This window comes from Nothobranchius furzeri, chromosome 9, assembly GCF_043380555.1.
Source record: "Nothobranchius furzeri strain GRZ-AD chromosome 9, NfurGRZ-RIMD1, whole genome shotgun sequence".
Classification (NCBI taxonomy): Eukaryota; Metazoa; Chordata; class Actinopteri; order Cyprinodontiformes; family Nothobranchiidae; genus Nothobranchius; species Nothobranchius furzeri.
This window is the reverse complement of record NC_091749.1, coordinates 58662172-58683973: the sequence shown is the minus strand read 5'-3', so window position 1 is coordinate 58683973 and position 21802 is coordinate 58662172. Positions and strand designations below refer to the sequence as shown.

General features: G+C 43.8%; 1 long non-coding RNA gene across 1 annotated transcript; it reads left to right on the top strand.

Moving 5' to 3' along the window:
• Nucleotides 1–12767: 12767 nt before the first annotated feature.
• On the top strand, nt 12768–16254 carry LOC139071627 (uncharacterized). Its single transcript, XR_011521477.1, has 3 exons — nt 12768–15255; nt 15339–15396; nt 15472–16254. It is a non-coding gene; the product is annotated as an uncharacterized lncRNA (long non-coding RNA).
• Nucleotides 16255–21802: the final 5548 nt, after the last annotated feature.

Sequence of the window (21802 nt, the reverse complement as noted above, 5' to 3'; positions counted from 1 at the left end):
GTCCGATCAGGCAGGGGGCCAGAGAAAATTACGAAGTCCGACATTGTTTTGGCAAACTTGCACACCGAAGCAACATTAATTTTAGTGACCTCCGATTGCCATAACCGGGTGTCGTTACCGCCAGCGTGAATAATAATCTTACTGTATTTACGCTTATCCTTAGCCAGCAGTTTCAGATAAGATTTAATGTTGCCCGCTCTGGCCCCAGGTAAACATTTAACTGTGGTTGCTGGAGCCTCTAAACCAAGTTTCTGACTACGGAGCTGCCAATGATCAGAGTCGGTGCGTCACTGAGCGGGGGAATATCTATTAGAAACGTGGACGGGTTGGTGGTGGCCGACAGGCTGGGTTCTATTCTTCCTGCGTACTGTCACCCAGCCGGCCTGAGGTCCTGGCTGCTCTGGTTCTGCTGGAGGATCGCTACGGGGTGGTTCTGAGCTAGTTAGCCCCGCGCTAGCTAAGTAGCTACAGCTGTTTACGGGTTTTTCAACAGCGCAGAGCCGGGACTCCAATTCTGACACCCTCGCCTCCAAAGCTACAAAAATGCTACATTTATTACACATACCATTATCACTAAAGGAGGCAGAGGAGTAACTAAACATGACACAGAGATCAAGAGATAGGAGACGGAGAAGCAGAGACAGAAGTAGCAGCTGTGCTGAGGCTAAGCTAACTGGACGAGCAAACTGTTCAAACCAAATAAACTGCGTGGGAACTCAAATGGTTCCCTAAAAGCTAGGTGGAACAACAGAAAATGTGTGTTTTAGTGTGCTCATGTGCTACAATAACTCAGAGATATCCTAGTACAGAGAAATTAAATCAGTTTTAGCGAGCCCCAAACACCAAACAGCTACACGTAGTGCAACACTGAAAACAGGAAACGCCTTACCGCCAGGTGCAGCCAATGTTTCCCAGTTTGGTTGGTGGAGCTCTGCCCCTAAACCCTTTGCCAGATGGCAGTAGAAAAAAAAACAGAACAGGTGTGAAACTACCATTGTGACGAGTTTGGTTCTGAGAGTAATGCAGAAAATGTAGGACACCACCTAGACAACCAGTGGTTGAAGGACAGCATGCGGTTAAACATGTCGTCACTGGTCCAATAAGGCAGGGGGCCAGAGAAAATTACGGAGTCCGACATTGTTTTGGCAAACTTACACACCGAAGCAACATTAATTTTAGTGACCTCCGATTGCCGTAACCGGGTGTCGTTACCGCCAGCGTGAATAACAATCTTACTGTAATTACGCTTATCCTTAGCCAGCAGTTTCAGATAAGATTTAATGTTGCCCGCTCTGGCTCCAGGTAAACATTTAACTATGGTTGCTGGAGCCTCTAATGCCAAGTTTCTGACTATGGAGCTGCCAATGATCAGAGTCGGCTTGTCAGTGGGTGCGTCACTGAGCGGGGAATATCTATTAGAAACGTGGACGGGTTGGTGGTGGCCCACAGGCTGGGTTCTTTGCTTCCTGCGTACCGTCACCCAGCCGGCCTGAGGTCCCGGCTGCTCTGGTTCTGCTGGAGGATCGCTACGGGGTGGTTCTGAGCTAGTTAGCCCCGCGCTAGCTAAGTAGCTACGGCTGTTTACGGGTTTTTCAACAGCGCAGAGCCGGGACTCCAATTCCGACACCCTCGCCTCCAAAGCTACAAAAATGCTACATTTATTACACATACCATTATCACTAAAGGAGGCAGAGGAGTAACTAAACATCTGACACAGAGATCAAGAGATAGGAGACGGAGAAGCAGAGACAGAAGTAGCAGCCGTGCTGAGGCTTAGCTAACTGGACGAGCAAACTGTTCAAACCAAATAAACCGCGTGGGAACTCAAATGGTTCCCTAAAAGCTAGGTGGAACAACAGAAAATGTGTGTTTTAGCTTGCTTATGTGCTACAATAACTCAGAGATATCCTAGTAAAGAGAAATTAAATCAGCTTTAGCGAGCCCCAAACACCAAACAGCTACATGTAGTGCAACACTGAAAACAGGAAACAGGAAACACCTTACCGCCAGGTGCAGCCAATGTTTCCCAGTCTGGTTGGTGGAGCTCTGCCCCTAAACCCTTTGCCAGATGGCAGTAGAAAAAAAACAGAACAGGTGTGAAACTACCATTGTGACGAGTTTGGTTCTGAGAGTAATGCAGAAAATGTAGAAACCCCATAGATATTTTGAGCTGTCTTGCAGTCCATCACCTTCCACTTTGCCTAAAAGCCAAAAAACATGGTTGAGATGTTTTCAGTGGTCCATCTGTAAAACATATTGTTTGGGAGAGGAAAGTGGAAAGAAGTCAATTTGCCCAGATTTCTCTTCAGGGTCATTGAAAACTTCTTTGCAGCTAAAGTTCTAAGAAACTTGGCTCTGAAGAATCTTGACCAGGTCACACGGATGTTCAGAAGAGAATGAGCAAAATGTGCATTTCCAATGTAAAAATGTGTCTCTTTATTTCATCTGCATTGAGAAAGAGGGTGTTGGCTCTGCAGGTTCTTTAGTCCACTACCGCACTTCTTTGCTCTCGGCTCTGATGAAACCAAACTCAGTGTCGTTGTCAGCAAACAGTAAGATGTGCTTTGCTGTACAGCAACTGGATGTGGGTAACGATGCTATTACAACTTCCTGTGTAGACGTAATTACACAATAACACAAGATGTTCAGGTTTAGCAGTACAGTGGCCCCTCGTTAATTGCGGGAGTTACGTACTAAAAACAACACGCAGTAAGCAAAATCTGCAAAGTAGTCAGATTTATTTATTTAACACTTAATATAGATGTTTGTTGCATATGCAGCCCCTACTGGGGCCACACACACACATAAAAACTCACCAGAATGACAGTTTCTCAATCAGTGCGTTTACATGCAGCCAGTAACCCTTTAAAAACCCGAATATTCACAATAACCCGGTTCCGCAGGTCCTTGTAAACACCGCCAGAAGCCCGGATATGCTCATAACCGGGTTTTTAAAAACCCGGTTTCTACACCTGGGGTAACCCTTTTCTAACCCGAATGTTTGGTCGTGTAAACGCATACCGGGATATCCCCATCAAAGCGTATGTTCTGCGCATGCTCTGTTCGCAAGGAATCTTGGTCTTTTGAGAAGCGAGATGTCTTGTATGCGCCAGAACACCGGAAGTAAACAACAAGTTGGGAGCAACATGGCGAGTCGCGGCACAGCACCACACTTTGAGTGACGAGGAAACTAAAGCGCAAACAAACGTGGTCGCTATCTCTTCCGAACTGGGGAAAAATGTTGTTGTTTTCACGAATAACGGAATGAGAAGAACCGGAAATGACGCATATTGCGTCTGGACGTAGTCCACACGTCCTGACGCTACCCCAACGTCCGCATTTACATCGGGTTATGCAAGTTAGAGGTAACTCTTTCTATTTATGCTTGTAAACGGGTTATTCTGATCAACTCAGAAACCCAAATACCGACCTTAACCCGATCATAACCCGGATATTGGCTGTATGTAAACGTACTCAGTGGTTTTATTTCCAACATGTGAGTTGTCACACACTCACTCCAACGTATCAGTCTCTTGTCATGATGTTGTAGACTCACATCTCCTCCTCCTGTATTTAAATGCGCTCCAGCCGTGGCACAGCACACTCCCACTGACACAGTCTCTCTCCTCTCCCCCGCAGATGTGCTCGTCCCATTTCTACTCCACAATGTTTGAAGGCTGTAAATCCCCGTACTTCACACTTTTATACTTTGTTCAGAAAGGCATTTGGCATTTTCGCACTTTTCTCTCTTGTTCAAAAGTTCAAAACTCAAAAGTTTGAACCTTTGTAACTTTGGACATAGATTGTGTATAATATTAATTAATTGTGTAAAAATATTTTATTTATTGTGTAAAACATTTTTAATGGACCATTAAGGTAAACTTGATGCTCATTTAATATTCATGTCCTGACGGATTGTAAGCCAGTTTTCCTTTGAGGGCTTATTTGTGGCATTGTGTTTGGTTATCACGGCTCCTCGGCTTTTTTGAGCCCCATCAAGGTTTTGTAGTGTAACAAATGGACACGTTTTCTTGAAAATGACCAGAAGTTAACTTTTAACTTACAGGCCAAACTTCTTCATACAGGTCAATCTGACACTGTGGTACCCATATGAACTCTTTGAACTTGAGCCAATATTCTTAACTTATCCTGCGTACGTCACAAGTCCTCAATGCTGCAAGAGACCCAGGACTTTTAATCTATCCTGTTTGAGTAAAGTCTTTATTCCTTGGCTCATATAATGACTTTAAAACTTCATATAATCATATTTTGTTGAATGAGCAATATGTTTAAATCCAAAGTGTTTTAACCCTTGTATGTCCTAAGTGCATATTTTTGTGATCAACACCAGAAACGTCAGAAAATTAAAATATATTATAAGGGTTAATAATTTGTCCTATACTTTACATTAATGAGAGATGAGTTAAAATTTATATTTTTCCTGTAATGATTTATTTCAGCCCCTCAATGAACTGCCACCTTATTGTGGTGAAGGAGTTTGAGTGCCCTAGGGATCCTAGGAGCTATGTTGTCTAGAGCACATTGTGCCCTTGGTAGAGTAACCCATTGCAAATTGGTCCTAGGTGAAGGGTGAGACAAAGTGCAGTTCAGCAGATTCTTCATGGAAGTGAGACCAAAGAGTCAGAGGACCCGGCCTGGAGGGTTACCGGGGTCCCACCCTGGAGACAGGCCTTGGGTTGGGGCCCGTGAGTGAGTGCCTGCACTGGCCGGGCTTTCGCCCATGGGACCCGACCAGGCCCAGCCCAAACCGGATACATGGGCTCATCTACCTGTGGACCCATCACCTGCAGGAGGAACATGAAGGGTCCGGTGCAATGTGGATTGGGTAGCAGACCAAGACGGGAGATTTGGCGGTTCAATCCTCGAACACAAAAATTGGCTATTGGGACGTGGAACTTTACCTCTCTGGCGGAGAAGGAGCTGGAGTTTGTGGAAGAGGTTGAGCGGTACCGGCTAGATATAGTCGGGCTCATCTCGACACATAGCATTGGTTCTGGAACCTAAGTCCGGGAACCGCTTTTGTACATTCTTGCTGTGTTTGTCTTCTAATTCCATTTTTGGTTATTTTGTAAAACACAGACAAGGTTTCTCTTTACCTTGCTGATGGTTTCGTTTGCGGCTGCAAACATCTTCAGAGCTGACACTGATGGTGGCATCACTTCCTACTCTGTTTATCTGCGGGCAGCAGAGGACGTTGTTGCCCTCTGCTGCCCGCTCTCCCCTCTCCGATGATGCAGTCCCATGCATGATCCAATGAGTAAACTCCATCGTCTCTGTTCATAGTCCCACATCCACGTCTCCTTATATCTATACTGTAGCTTCCTTTATCCATCTTTTGTATTTCTGTTGTTCGGTGTTTATGATCCTTGTGTTGTCCCAGTCCATTATATAGTTTTCTCTTGTACAGTGATCTGTTACGGCTGACTTCTTTATTGTTCTTTCTGCTTCTTGTTTTACTGCTCTTGTGTGTTTTCGACTTGCCACTTTCTCGTACTCCTTTCTATGTTCTATTGTTCGTGTGTTGAGTTGGCAACTGGTTTCCTATGTAGGTTTGATTGCAGAGTTTGCATGGGATTTCATAAACAATTCCACATTTTTGTATCTTGTCTTTTGGGTGTACTGTTTCTAACTTTTGTGTATGGTTTTGTTGGTGCATTTATGTTGTGTTGTTTCATTGTTGCTGTTATTTTTTCTGTTATGTCTTTGAAGTATGGTTGGGTTATCACTGGTTTTGATTCTTGTCTTTCTGGGTTTCTGGTTCTTTGCTTAGGTTGTTCTTTTCTGTCTGTTGTTGTTTTCCTTTGTTTATTGCCCATGTCGGGTATCCGCAGGTCTTTCAAGTGTGGAACCTGTCTTGCTCACACTGTTTACAGTGGGGATGGGGAGCTGTTGACATCAACTGGGGCTATAGTCGGGCGGTGAAAGGAATACTTTGAGGAGCTCCTCAATTCCACTGACACACATTCCGAGGAGGAACCAGAGCTGGGAGACCTGGGGATGGACTGTCCAATCCCTGCGGCAGAAGTTGCTGAGGTAGTCAAACAACTACGCAGAGGCGGAGTCCCTGGGGTGGATGAGATCCGACCTGGGTGTCTCAAAGCTTTGGATATTGTAGGACTGTCATGGTTGACAGGTCTCTGCAACATTGCATGGTCATCGGGGGTAGTTCCTGTGGAGTGGTAGACAGGGGTGGTGGTCCCAATTTTAAAAAAAAAAGGGGGACCAGAGTGTGTGTTCCGACAGTAGGGGAATCACACTCCTCAGCCTCCCGGGAAAGGTCTACTCCAAGGTACTGGAGAGGAGGGTCCGGTCAATAGTTGAGCCTCAGATAAAGGAGGAGTAATGTGGTTTTCATCCTGGCTGTGGAACTGTGGACCAATAGCCTGGCAAGCCAGACTAAATAAATGTATTATTTAGTCTGGCAACGCTCCATTGACGGCTCTCGGTTGTGGGGCGGGTTCTACCGTTGTCATTCAAATGATCTCTGCATGCTACTGGACAATGAATGTGACATACTCACCGCATCAGCTATCGGTAAATGAAGCGGTCTGCAGTTGAAGAAGGAGAAAACACATATTTTTTTCTTTTAAAAAAACACTTAAATACATCTATCTACTCCTGATTCTAATGAAGCACAAGTTCCAATAGTCCAAAATTGATGTAAACGACATTTCAAAGGAGCTGTTGCCATCTTGTTTCACTCTGTTGCATCATGCCACCCACCAGGCATATAGAGTGTCCTGATTGGCCCACAAAGCGGCTAAAGCTCTGTGATTTGTTTACTAAGCAGATAGAGCACTATGATTGGACCACCATTTTGGACCAATCACAGCTCTTTATATGTTTGAAACCCCTCTAGAGAGCTGTGATTGGCCAGCCTGTTAGGGGCTGCAGAGGTTCCAGTGGAGCGTTCCTAGACCAAACTTTGCAAAGCAAGAATTTGGTCTAGTTCACTAGGCTAGTAGACCAACTCCTTACCCTTGCTAGAGTGATGGAGGGGTCATGGGAGTTTGCCCAACCAATCCACGTGTTTTGTCGATTGGGAGAAGGCTTATGATCGTGTCCCCAGAGGCCCCCTGTGGAGGGCACTCCAGGAGTATGGGGAGGGGGGATGGTCTTTTTCTAAAGCCGGGCGTACACTGTGCGACTTTTTTACTTTTTTGAGCCGATTTTCCACTCGTGCGAGAATCCACAAGATCGGGGCGAGTTTTGCGCCGAGCGTCGTGTAGTGTACAGGGGGTTACGAGAGGCGATTAACACCACGTGACCAGCTACCGATCAGCAGTTGTGAGGTTGCACGGACTTCTGGCGTGTTTAATATTTCGCTCGTCGCTCGTGAGGGTATCGCACTGTTGAAGGGTCGCTGCGAGCAGCTGCGACCCAAAATGTATCAGAACCGCTCACGGCGCATGCGCAATCCTGCATCAACACCGCTCGCTCGCTATTTCCCTAATAACACACGTTGTTCGTTTTTATTTCTACACATTTTTTTACTCACAAAGATTGTCAATAAAGCGTGTTTGTCATGTTCATGTCAAATTAAACTGATCACAAAACACAGATTTACTTTCTTTATTTCGTTTTCCTCATCCAACCCCCATAAATCCCTGTGTGTCCTCCGGCAGCACTCCCGAAGGACAACAGGCAAGACAAAAAAGTCTGACGTGTTGAGTAAAAACTGCTATCTTTAGCAGCATATTTTTAGGGCCGATGTGTTGCTACCAGACGTACAGTGTGAGCGGTCAGGTCGCATCCGAGACCTGGGTCGTGCAGTGTGAGCACATGACTTGTGAGATCTGCCCTGCGAGGAAGTCGTACAGTTTGAGCTGAAGCTGAGTGCTACGAGTGAAAAAGTCGCACAGTGCACGCCCGGCTTTAGGGCCATTCAGTCCCTGTACCAGAGGAAAGAGTTTGGTCTGCATAGCTGGCAGTAAGTCTGACCTGTTCCCAGTGAGGGTTGGAGTCCGCCAGGGATGCCCTTTGTCAACAGTCCTGTTCATAACATTTATGGACAGGATTTCTAGGCAGAGCCGTGGTGTTGAGGGTGTGGAGTTTGGTGGCAGAAGAATCTCATCTCTGCTTTATACGGATGGTGTGGTCCTCCTAGCTTCATCAGGCTCTGAACTACAGCTCTTGCTGGGGAGGTTTGCAGCTGAGTGTGAAGCAGTTGGGCTGAGGATTAGCACCGCCAAGTCTGAGACCAGGGTTCTAGACCGGAAAAGGGTGGCTTGCCAACTCCAAGGCCAGGAGAGAGGTCCTGCCTCAAGAAAATTAGAGAAAGTGCTTCTGACCAAACTGACTCAGGAAAGCATTGGGGTCCTGCCGGACCAGCTTGTGGAGGTGGCTGGGGAGAGGACAGTTTGGAACACCTTAGTTGGGATGCTGCCCCCGCAACCCGGATAGGCAGAAGAGTTGAGACGAGACAATTTATTTCAGATCTTAAATTACACCAGATTAGTATTTGTTGATTTTAATAATGTTATTCTATCAGTACGAACACAGCAATATCACTAAATTTCTATTAACAGTTAAAACATGTTTGCTTCACATTAAGAATAACCCCTCTAAGTATCTGAGTGAAGGAGTGATTTTCTGAGGCATTTTGGTAACGCCTTTAAACTTGTCAAATGTTGATTTGTTTAAATTTGTAAACAGTAGCTAATGAAAATAGAGTTCACTTCCTGAACTGCAGTTTGTAGACACCTTACTCGATTAGGCCGACCGGGTGAGCAAGCACGTGGGACCATCCTCTCCTTTGACCTCAAGGTTAAAGCCTCTTTTCAGCACTTGCGAGTGGTATTAGACGCTACACCACCTCAGACGTGGAACGTCTAACTAGCAGACCCTGATAGTATCTCATGGCCGGTGATATCTGAATTCAAAAATGAGCTGCAACCTTTTGAGATTCCAGGAGCCACTGCATCCAGTGACCTCACCCCCGGGCTGCCTCTCTTCCGGACCACCGAGAGGGGCCGTCCAACACGGGTATCATAGACCAACACACTGGCGAGGGATGGTTTTATGAGTGATCTAAAGATTGTTAATCCATAAAGTCAAACTGATTTTACAACCCAGACATCACAAGATCTCTCAGATACTTAGTAAGGTTTTGCTACAAACATCTAGCTTACATTCCATAATTTCATTCATTGTCTGTTATCTTGTCAACCATCATTTCATTCAGAATTTGTCATGTATAATCATCAAACTATATCCTTGATTCTGTCTGAATTATTATGAAGTGTATGTTGCTTGACTAGTCAAAGAACCTAAGGTAATATTAAATGGTAAATGGCCTGTATTTGATATAGTGCCTTCTAGAGTCCTGGAACCCCCAAGGCGCTTTACAACACAATCAGTCATTCACCCATTCACACACACATTCACACACTGGTGGGGATGAGCTACAATGTAGCCACAGCTGCCCTGGGGCGCACTGACAGAGGCGAGGCTGCCGAGCACTGGCGCCACCAGTCCCTCCGACCACCACCAGCAGGCAACGTGGGTTAAGTGTCTTGCCCAAGGACACAACGACAGCGACAGACTGAGTGGGGCTCGAACCTGCAACCTTCCGATTACGGGGCGAGCACTTAACTCCTGTGCCACCGTCGCCCCAAATTAAATCAAATATTCAATGACCAATCAGATTGATAGTTCATATTTATATGGAATATCACATATTATTGATCATTTAATCATTTTTATTGGTGTACAGCACTTTGTTTGTCCTTTTGGACATGTGAAAGAGCTTTATAAATAAAGTTGATTTGATTTAATATGTAGCAACAATCAACCATGCTACAGTTTCATATGCTTTGTAGAAAAGACGTAGCGCTCCGTAAATGTTTGTCTCCCCAAACTGACATCATCAAACCAGAAATGAAGAAGAGAATGAAAATTGGCTGTGAGTTTAGCAAGTTTGGAATCCTTCTTTCAGGACAAAAGGAGCGATTAACCCAAATAAAACCACCATTAATCTGGCCATGTGGAAAGTAGCAACTACACTGGGGGATTAGGGATTCTGCGGTAACATCATATATGCGGTGTCTGATTTATAGTCTTTAATTGAAAAATTTTTCAAGATAATACATCTCAAAGTATGTGACAGACATAATTGACACACACACACTATTACTTTTCATTTAAATAGAAAATATGAGTGATTGAGTGCACAAGACAGAGTGGATTAAAAAATAGATTTTATAGCTTGATTCACCTTCATTCATTTGTTTATTTTTTTTGTTACACGGACCCATGAGCAAACCAGAAGGGGCGTGGTCCTAGGTTCCCTATCAGAGGCTCAAAGAACAGTTTTCCATTGTAGAAAAAGATTTTTCTGTAGACCTGTTAAGACGTGAAGACAGCTGCAACCTAATTCACTGTTGAGCATTCGGCAATCAACAATATTATTTTAACCCCTCTCTAAGTTAAAATGCAACCCTGCTTGGTTTACAATAATCTGACTGCAGTACTGATATGTTCTGAAAGAAAACTGTCCCTTGTTTTGTAATTTAGGAAATGTATACTGTGGAAAGACTTGGCCCTTCCTTGTATATGTTCATAGTCCCTCCTGCACACTTCACTGTTTGGCTGTCATCTTCCTGTTCCCTTCTCACTCACTACGGTGGTAATCCATCGAAAAGGAGAACCAAAGTCACACTACATTAGTTTGGTGGTGGCTATTGCTGCAGTGAGCCATTAGTCTTCCTTGACAGTATCAAAGAGAGCAGCAGAGCCGGGCTGCGGCTAGCCCTTTACTCTCTCTCTCTCTTTCACCATGCGCCACTCGGAGGAAATTGCCTCATACCTCAGCAGGCAGGAGGTGAAACGGCAGCGACACCCATGCACGTGTCACATTCTGGGCCCAGGGCTTGGGTGGGAATGGGCTTTGGTGTCACACACAAGTACTGCCTAGGGAGCAATGGAGGAGAACTGCCCAGGGAGGGAGAAACCAGGAAGTGCTAAAGTCATGGCGGGTTGTGGAGAGTGAGTTTAGCATTAAACTGAAGTAGAAAAAAATGTAATAAATGAAGGAGTCAGGGTTGGAGAAGAGGTCCAGTCCTTTTTGCCATTTAATAAGCATTATGGGATACTTTTACTACTCGAGTGGTTTTGAAGATGCACACACGCACTAACCTTTTCTTCTGTAGAATCTGATGCCTTTCTTCCTGTTTATTGAACACCTTTTCACAAAGTTACCCAATTTTCATTTTCATTAGTTATCAAGAGAATGCAGCAAATTCAATAGAATCGGCAATTTAACTTCTCTGAAGCGAAGATAAATAAGATTTATTCCCTTAAGACCTTAACAAATATACAATTCAACCATTTGTTGTTTTTAAACATTGAACACTAAGCTTTTTCAGGGTTGGTGGTGAATAAAAATGTGTTGATGCCATTCCAGCTTCTCTTGTATCTCACCACACCACACCCAGCATTGTGCGCAGATGTCTCGAGAGGGTAAGTGTTTATTACTATTATGAAGCAGCCTTTGTTGTGATTGTGTGTGCTCGCTGTCCCCTTCTCCTTATTTCTTCTCTCCTTTCATTTTGCGCTGGGCTGGAGGGGGGGATTGGTGCAGCCAGTCTCCTCTGCGGCTGTGTGATTAGAATGGGTGGGAGGGAGAGTGCTTCTCAGCAGGACTCTCTGTTTTATATTCATCAAAAGAGCTGCCTTTGATTTGCTCCCTCTTTGACGTATGACAGTGTGGACTGCAGCACCACACTGCTGCTAAGGAAATTGTGCACTTACCACCCCCTCCTCTCCACCGCCCTAACAACCCCACCTTTTCTCTTTTTCTCTGCCGGCCATGCCCCCCACCTTCCTCTGCTGCGTCTTTTAGTTAGGACCTCAGGCCAGTGCACCAGCTTATTAATTTCTTCATCATTATTGATATTGCTGCTCTCTGCAAATCATCGGACTCACCAAGGTCATCTTTGCTCAGAATGTTTCCCCGCTTGTTTCTTGTTCTTTCCATTTTGAGAAAGAGAGGCTGAAAAAGCGGTCAGACAGGAACAAAGTAACAAAGGGATTGAAGTCAGATTAAATACATGAGAATAACAGCCCTGAGTGAGGCAAGAGGATGATGATGGTGGTGATGTGATGCAGGTAACAATGAGAATAATAACTGTGCCATTAATTAACTTTCCCGTTAGGACCATAGTCACTGAGGGTTTTTCCATAGATTTCCATTGATTGCCCTGTCTGAATGTTGTACCGCTGATGCTCCAGCTACTTAAAACAGTACAGTGTGACCTTGAGTTCTTTCATTGTTGGAAGAAATCTGTGATTTCCTTCCTGTTGACTCAGTAGCCCTCCCAATAACCACCCTCAACTATCGCATCAGTCAATTCTGCCAAGTCTTTGATAACTCATGCTGCAATCACATACACATTCTCACGTACACCTTCACCTCACTGTTCAAACACAGTTCCATTTTCTCTTTGCTGTGCCATCACAAGTGCACACAGACAAACATGCTCAGCTATATTTGAACAGCACTGCCCTGTGCCATGGAGACCAAGCTGGTTATTAACAGCATGAATTATTTAAGAAATTTCCAACTCTGCAAACATGGATAGGAAGAGAGACAAAATGGAGGAGAGTAAGCACGCGCATGTGTGTGTGTGTGTGTGTGTGTGTGTGTGTGTGCGTGCGTGCGTGTGTGTGTGTGTGTGTGTGTGTGTGTGTGTGTGTGTGTGTGTGTGCGTGCGTGCGTGCGTGCGTGTGTGTGTGTGTGAGATGGATAGGGACCATTTCTTGGCCGATTCTTTATTCACGCACTTGTGTTTCCAACAAGGGTGCACACGCCCTTGTTTTATACACATACATACATAGAAATGGTAATAATTAAACAGAATTTTGTCATTGTTGTTAATTTTAAAATTTATGAATATACTAATCAAATTGTACAGGAAAGCTAAATGAAACTACATAGAATGACATTGACATTAATACTTAAAGAGCAAGTAACGTCTAAATTAACTCTTTTTTTGCTGATGAACTGTATAAATGAGTGTCTAATAGTGTTTTAAATGTGTGTATTCATTATTTTAGCATTTTGGTGCATTTTCTTTAAAAATGAAAAAGTCTGCCTAAATACCACAGTATAGCGCCACCTTCACCTTAAAACATAGAATTGGAGTCATTTTGAATAAATTTTAGCCAATGGCTAAAGAGTAAGATACTACGTAAACCAGTAGAGTACTACGTAGCAGCTCTGTGTCAAAGTTATAAAAGCAACGAGAGTCTCGGCCACGCCTTGTGGCGAGTTGGGAGTTGGATTTGCAAGCGAGTGTAGGAGGTTAGCCGTAGTTCAGCATTAGCATATAGCATTAGGATATCCTAGTCTTTAGCATAGCTTTTAGTGTTATACATACTTATTTAGTGTTAGTTTGGCTGTTGGATATTGTAGTTTAGTTAGTGTTTGGCTGTTAGTGATATTAGGAAAGCAGTTCGTGTTTAGTGCTCCATATCGTGTTAGTATGGTGAGAAGGTGTAGTGTAGTATGGCTGCGGTGGCTCTGTGGGGTTGCACTCCTTTCCGCTGGACTTAGAAATTAGGCGCCAGTGGTTGCGTGCAATCGGTGTCTGGAAAACATTCAGCTCCCGCCTGGTGCTGTAGTTCGCAACCAGCAGTTTACCCACGATTCTGCACGTCTCCGTTTGAAGAGGGAGGCTGTGCCCACTGTGGCTCTTCCGCGATTTAGATGCAGCCCACCGACTCTGCTCCCCCACCATGGCAGGCTCCAGTCTGAGGTGAGTAATCTAAATAAAAGTTTTAACATCTTCTAAAGACAATTCCCTTCCTAAATGCAAAGTTTGAGAGACGTGGTTCACTCCATTTAGCTAATATCAGCCTGCGCTGCCTTCGGGCTGATTTGTCAAGTTCACAAAATGTGGAATGGGATGTAAGGTTAGAATCAGCGGTGAATCGGAACATATCTTGAAGCCCTGGCCGACAAAACGGTCCACATGGCTTGGAGAAAATTCGGGTTGCTTTTGTGTCAGTCGGTAGTTTTGCAACAGTGATTAACTAACGAAGCACTAGTTGACAGACAGCATTACAGCATGAAATCCAGCTTGTGACCCGGTTCCGTGGGGAATTCTGTTAAGGAGGTCGCATTTCAGGCTCTCTTCACATCATATGTGACTGACTTTTATGTTAGAATAACGATCACACACTAGGAATGTTATAAAGCACCTATATGTTTCTTGTGTATATTATCTGACTTCATAAACTCCAACAACAAAGTGCTTCTATTTTTTTTTCAGGTTAAATCTACCCAAGACACGGGCTGTCAGAATGCACTTGTCCAGGCTGATGTGAAGCCTTAAGGTTGGTTTATGCTTGACGCGTCCGCGAGGTCCGCACGGCTCCGCACGGCTCCGCACGGAAAAGTTGCGTCATTTTGCGTCATTTTAACAACCACGCCCCTCCACCGCGTCTCCGCACGGCTCAAAATTTCCGCAACGCGCACCTCGGAAAATTTCTAACCACGCGGACGGACGGACGCGGAAAAACATGGCGGACCGGCAAGAACTACTATGGCAGAGGTTCGTAAATACAGACATTTGTATGATTCAGCTCTCAGAGATCATCGTGATCAACGTGTTGTTAATAATTCTTGGAGAGAAATAGCTCGCACTGTCGGAAAAGACGAGGACGCTGTTAAAAATGCTGGAATGCCATGTTGTAAACAGTAATTTCTACTTCTACTATGGTGTAGTGATGGATGCATGCTGTAGAGCTCCATGCTGCCCCGTTTAGTTTGGGAGAATATTGGCTCACCGCAGAGACAAGCCTCACGAACCATAAACACTGCGAGTTGTGAATCGCGTTCCATCCACGAGCCACATCACCGTGCGGAAAGTGAATGCGTCAACCATAAACCAAGCTTTACTCGTAGCAAAGGTGAATTATTTTTAATAATCTTCTATTTAAACATTTTATTATTACCTTCTAGTTTTAATTTGTTTTACAGATTATTGTTACACGTGATTTTATGCTCTTTTAAACATTTATAAATGTGCTACTTCTTTGTTTTTACATAGCCAGCCAGAATAGAGTTCACAGCCGCTGTGTGTCTTGTGACACAGGGACCATGATGGAAATTCATCTTCCAGAAAGTCCCAGAGCAGCGTCCACACCCCTGAAAAGACCAAGATGTGAGGTGTCTGCTGTTGATTCCAGCTTCCACCTCAGTGACAGTGCAAGCTCAGTGAACTGTTCAAGGTAAAAAAAAAATTAAAACATTTCAGAATTTTTAAGATATTAACAATTAAATAAGTATGTGATTACATCATGACATCGTGAAGGAGGCTACTGATTCTGGCCCTGTGACACTTGGTGGTGACGTGTGAGCTGATTCACCTGGTAAATAACTTTTACATTAAATATTTTGTTCTTTGCTATCAAACGTAAATTAACTAATAACCTGCATTATTGCAGGACACTCAGCAAAATGTGGACTCTACACCATGAGGCAGGCACACGTTAATACTCTATAAGAGCAGATAAGGTGAGCAACACCACATATTATTGTTATTATTGTACACTGTCCTGGATTTGTTTTCTTTCTGCATCTCATCATTAGCCTGGCTGATCACCTGATAACTCCTGTCATCTGGTTATGATAGCATGAGGATGTCCTCACACACCTGTAACCTATCAGCTCATCTGGCAGAATAGAGAGAGAAGAGACAACACCACATCTCCTGTTCCTGGAAAGCCTTCAGCCATCCTTCGATGACTGAGAACCTCCATCAGCTCTGTCTCCTGTCTGCCTACAATTATTATAATAAATATTGTGTGTGACAAGTTTTTTGTGCTGCCAAATATCTCATTTTGATTCCAGTTTTGATATTTTAATGGATATTTATAAATTACATTAATTGAATTATCACATTGTTGCATGTTTAACTAGCTCTATTGTGATGAATTAAACTAGCACCTCACTGTTAAAAGCTCATTTTAATTTCAAGCATGTTTAAGTATTTATGGACATGAACAAAAACAGGAAATATATAAATTGAGATTCATTTAATTAATATAACAAATAAGGGGGAAAGCGTCATTGAAAGGCACATTCTTCTAGAAGCTCCGGATCCTGACGACACCAGAGGAGACCACCTGCAGACACCAGAAGATCACCTACAACCAAGAAAGCAACTAGTATCCGTAAATAATGAAATCAGGGCAGTTTTAGTGAGCTGAACACATTACAGAATAATTTTCTCATGGGGTATTTTCATAGCTTTCTATGTAGCAGATTGTAACTTGAGCCCAGGGCTCCTGGAGAGCTGCAGTCCAGCAAGTTTCAGTGGTTTTCCTGCGTTAACAGGTTAGATTAGCTGTTAAGCAGCTCAGCTATTTGTTGCTAATTAAAACCAGGTGTGTTGAAGCAGATAAATCTTTAAAACATGCTGAATACTAGCTCTCTAGGGCCGTGGAGCCAAACCCTGCAGCTAATCCAATGCTATGGCTAACGGCTACTTACCATTCAGAGCTGGTTCTGTTGGGTCGGTTCCGCTAGTTTCAGGCAACTCACAAGCTCAAAACAATAAGGCTCAGGTCCGCTTGTCTCCTCCAAATAGGCTTGGTCCCTTTCTTCTCGAGTGTCTGGGTAAGGAGGGGGAGAAACGTCCTCCACTTCTAATAACTGCTCAAAGTGAAAGGAGCTAGCATCGTTTAGTTAGCCATCGTCTTCGTCACTGCCGCGGCTCCGCCCTCTCGGTCCTCCAGGCAACACCTACTAATGTTGCAGTTTTTAAAATTGATAACGTGGGTGGAGTAAGACTCTGAGGGGGGCATTACCACGTCTTTAAGGTTCCGGCACAGCTACTACAGTAGTCCAGACATGAGGCCATTGTGGCCACTCTAGTTGACCAAAACACAAGCAGCACAAGCATACAGTTTACTCAGAAGCCATTTATACTTGATTCCTTTGAAACATGATAAGTTACCCAGAATTTAACATGCAGATTGTTATGGCTGGAAGTTGTATCAGAAAGTGGCACAAGTAGGCAAGATTTCCTTTTCCGAGCTTTATTCAAACCTGCGTCATATGTAGCAGAATCATGCATCCATCTGAACTCTCTCACGCCTTCTCTTTCTGCCCAACAATGTTTTCTTCTCCTCTACTTCCCCCTAGTGGTAGACACAATATAGATGAAATGCGAAAATAGTCTTGTATTTCTTGCATTAGCTGCCAACAGGAAATACAGAGGAAACTCTCAAATTAGAAAAGCTGGTGACATTTGCACGTCACATTATCTATTTAGCATTTATGAATTTACCCATTCTGGCCCGCGACAGACCAGGTTTAGTGTTTAGAAGAGAGCAGACGTGTCTCGGCTGGTAGAAGCTAACTGTTAGCATTAGCAACTCCACAACACAGCAGAACTTCTTCAGGCTTGTAATATTCGTTGAGATACATCAATGTTACAAAGCAAATATTTGTAGTTGTGTAGCTGTTAGCGAGAAGCAAGATGTCTGTATATCGGGAGATAAGACTCTAAATCCTGTTATCTGCTACTCACCTCTGACTTACTTCTAGTTCCTAAAACAGGAGAACAAGAATTTCTTTTCTCACATGATGAACTTGATTTTAAAGAAATTTGAGTCTTGTGACATTTCACACTTTTAGTAATAAATCATCTTCCTTGAGGGTTACATCCTGCATGCATTCTTCGTTTCCTTGCACCAACACACTGAATCAATGTAGCCCTTTTCGCCAGCAAATCAACGCAATATTACTGCAACAGTGTGTCATATAAAAGTGCCATGTCGGCATGGCGATACGCAAATTTTGCAGCATTCGTTCTGCCTTGCTTGGTAGTAATTTGCGGTAATTGTTTGTCTTATGAACCGCGATTGCACCTTGGCGCAACAGAAGGAGGTGTCATGATGACGTGGGGATTTACTGCCGAGCTCCGGCCGGCAACTATACTGAAAATGAAAGTGAACACGGGCTGTAAAATTAGCATTTTGAACAAAATCAGCTGAGACGGCAAACTTGAGCACTCATGGAGCTTCTCTCAGTTTGGAGGTCAGATCACCAGAGACTACACAGGGACTGTGGAGGACAGACACCTTTAGGAGCGACTTGTTAGAAAAGTGTAATGAGTGTGGCTTTGATTGGAATAAAAAGCAACTTATGCCCAAGTTAAACAAAATTCCATGGCAGCGCATAGACTTCCCCCAAACCCCCTTTATGTCGCCATCACGTAATGTTCTGTAAAAAGGACGTGATTGTGTCACATTACCACCACGGTCTGACCACCTAAAAACGACCTAAGGCTCCCTGATGCTGCCAAGGTGTTGTGGCAAATTGACTGCATTGTTTTGTAAAATCAGCTTGTGTGATAAAAGGCTTCTGAAGAACTTGAGGACATGCAGAAGAGGTGATTCAGTCACTGAATCTGTGTTTTGGAGCAAAGACACAGCTAAAATACGCAGAGCGGTGGCCCGCCAGGAATGGAACTGAATAACTCCTCTACACGCAATACTTCTCAACGTTTCCATCAGTGCGCTCCAGTTCAGCTGTGTCTGCAACGTAACTAGGGATGCACCGATGGATCGGCATTTGATCGTAATCGGCCGATAGCGCCCCTATCGGTTTTGATCGGAATTTTCAAAATAGATTAAAGCAAACCGATCAGGTAGGGTTGTCACGGTAACCAGTGTAGCGGTAAACTCCGGTAAAAAAAAAAGTTGACAATAATAATAACCGTCTTGTTTTTTAAAAAACTATATTATCTTGGTGGATTACCGCGGCTGCGGTGTAGGCGCGGTGACCCTTACCAGCCACCGTATCATTGGCTGAAGTTGCCGGCGGCACATGCACGCTTTGTTTACAACAAAACTTTCTTGAAGCTAAAGCTGAAATAATGGTCAAAGGAGGAGACGGCAGCGCTCAGGAGGGCATTTATTATCCCTCAAAGAAGACAAAGTGGGAAGTACGGGCATCTTTTGGATATTTGAAGAATGCCGAGGGACAGTTGATGGAAGACTGCTATCCTGTTTGCAGCACGAGCAGAAAAAGTGTCTGTGAAAGGCAGCAACGCTTCATATCTCATGACACATCTGCGTGACCATCACCCACATCTCTGCAGTCAACGCAAGGCAAGCTAACGTTAGCGTTTTAGCTAAAATGCGTGATCCGAGGATTTGGGTTGAGGGAGAATGCAACGAGTCGCTATATAAAGCAGCCGCAGCGCTGCTACCTGCATATAAACCGTGTCGCGGACACCCCCATGTTGAAATGACGCTATGCATTACGGGGCTCCCAGGGGCAGATAAGAGTTGGTCTCTCTCCGAGAATAATTATGAATTTAACAATGATTACTGCCTGATGACATTTTCCCACATCTGCAAAGCTCACTGGAAGGACACAAACCGAGGACAATATTTTCCTGATATAGGGTTTATTACTCAAGGGTAAAAAAGTATCTGATTAGAAGGCTACTTGAGTACTGAGTATCATCTGATCTAATATTTTTAAATGATGACATCAAACAGACATAAAATAAGAAGTTATGGGCAAATATTGGTATTTTAAAGACTAAAGGGAAAAAATGGAAAAAAGTAAACAACATAATTACAAAATAACACATTTTAGGCAAAATTTAGACACAAATTGAGGACAATATTTTCCTGATATACAGGGTTTATTTAATTGTGTGAAAATGTAGCACGTTTAAAAAAAATACCGCGATAATACCGAAAACCGTGGTAATTTTGGTCACAATAACCATGAGGTTAAATTTTCACACCGTGACAACCTTAATACAGACCATTTTAGATTAGGTTACATTTCCTTTATTCCCAGATTATGTAGTTTGTAGCACTCATTATAATGTAGAAAATTTCTGGCCAATCCACGTGATCGGTATCGGTGATCGGTATCGGTGATCAGCATTCTTTTATATTGGTATCGGTGATCGGCAGCAAAAAACCTGATCGGTGCATCCCTAAACGTAACTGATCCACACCAGTGTGTGAAGGTGTGTGTGCGTGGGTGAATGACTGTTGTGTTGTGAAGCACCCTGGGGGGGGGGGGGGGGGGGGGGGGGGTAAATCTCTAGAAAGTGCCATACAAATACAGGCCTTTTACCATTTTCAATGTATTTACTCCACCCATGATTCTTCTCCAAAAGTAAATTAAAACTCAACAAAAGGCTTTTGTGCAACAATAGTCAAGCTATGACCATAATGATTAACAACAAAAACGACATAGTTATTACTGTTGCTTTTCCTTTTCCTCTGTGTTTTAAAATGTGCCATTAAGCTTTAGGGTAAAATATGGCTTCCTAGCATGTTAGCCTGCAGCTAAAACAATAAGAGACAGTGTAATTCTTACCAAGTTATCCCATTCACTCATTCATTTAGCTGTTTCTTCACATTAATTTTTCCAAACTGTGTAAAAATACATGTTTTTGGTTTTGTACTGGGTTCAAAAAGACAACGGTGTACCTGGGCTCTGAGGGTATGACATGTATTGACTTCACATCACATGCCACCTTTTTCACACTTAGCCTTAAAGTTAAAGTGTTTTCTTTTGACAAGCAGTCATCAGTTCATCAATGTTACAATAGCTCTTGAAAGCTTTTTGCTTAGTTGCTAAACACCAAAATGCCAACCAAAGTGTGAAGACATCTCGGTAAGAGCTAGCCACTGTGCATGAATAATAACAGGTGTTGTGCGGGTCGCAGCACCTTTCGGCATGTGCGTACATCAGTTTGATTTAGCTGTCAGCTGAGATGAAGTTTGATTGGAGTTTGGGACTGCGCACTCACAGTGTGATAGCTCTCCTCGGCAGATGACACCAAACTGTTCAAGGTGAACATCCTGCTGCCCTGTCTACATGCATGCATCTTATCAGTGTCTCCCTAATGGTCCTTCACTTAGCTCTGAGGCATTTTCTTCAGCACTCAAGCCAGCGTCACCCTCTGTCACTTCAAATGTTCACTTGCCCCAGTAAGCACGGGCGTTCGGCCCTTTCTTTCTGTGCCACTTCACAGAAAAGCTGTGCAACAGAGACAAGAGTAGATGAGAGGAAAATAAATGAAGAGAAAGAGGAGAAGGGAGAGTTTAAAAGTATACAGCACTGCACTTTGTGTCACAAAAGGTACATCCAGCCCTCATTCCCTGTAATCTCTAAAGTCATGGCATGGTGTGTCAGTGTTAAGTTGATACCAAGCTTTGGGGCTCTGTCTGTGGACTCCTATATCTGAAGATCCACTGTAGCACCTTAAACCCTTAATCTTTCTCAAAGCGACAGCTTAGAGTCTTTGCTAAATTCACAGCCTTCTTTCTAAACAAAGTATGTTTTGTTTCTTTTTTGTTGCTTTCATTCCCTTCTTGTGTTCTTCTCTGTGGCCTCCAGGTCCCACTCGAGCCTTTGGGGGATTCCAGCATGTATCCTTTTCACTGAGTATCTCAAGAAAAGAAACTGAGCTCATTCTCTTAGATTTACACACTGCTGGCTCCAGAGGCTACAAAATCATACCAGGCATGCTCAGAACTGTTAATTAAATAAAAGAAACCGGTGCTCTATAGTAGTAAATGGCCTGTATTTGATGTGGAGCTCTCTAGAGTCCTAAACCCCCCCATACCCCCCACCCCCACACCCCCCAGGAACTTTACAACACAGTCATTCACACATTATACACTGGTGGTGATGAGCTGCAATCAGTGCGTTTACGTGCAGCCAGTAACCCTTTTAAAACCCGAATATTCACAATAACCCGGTTCCGCACGGCCATGTAAACACCGCCAA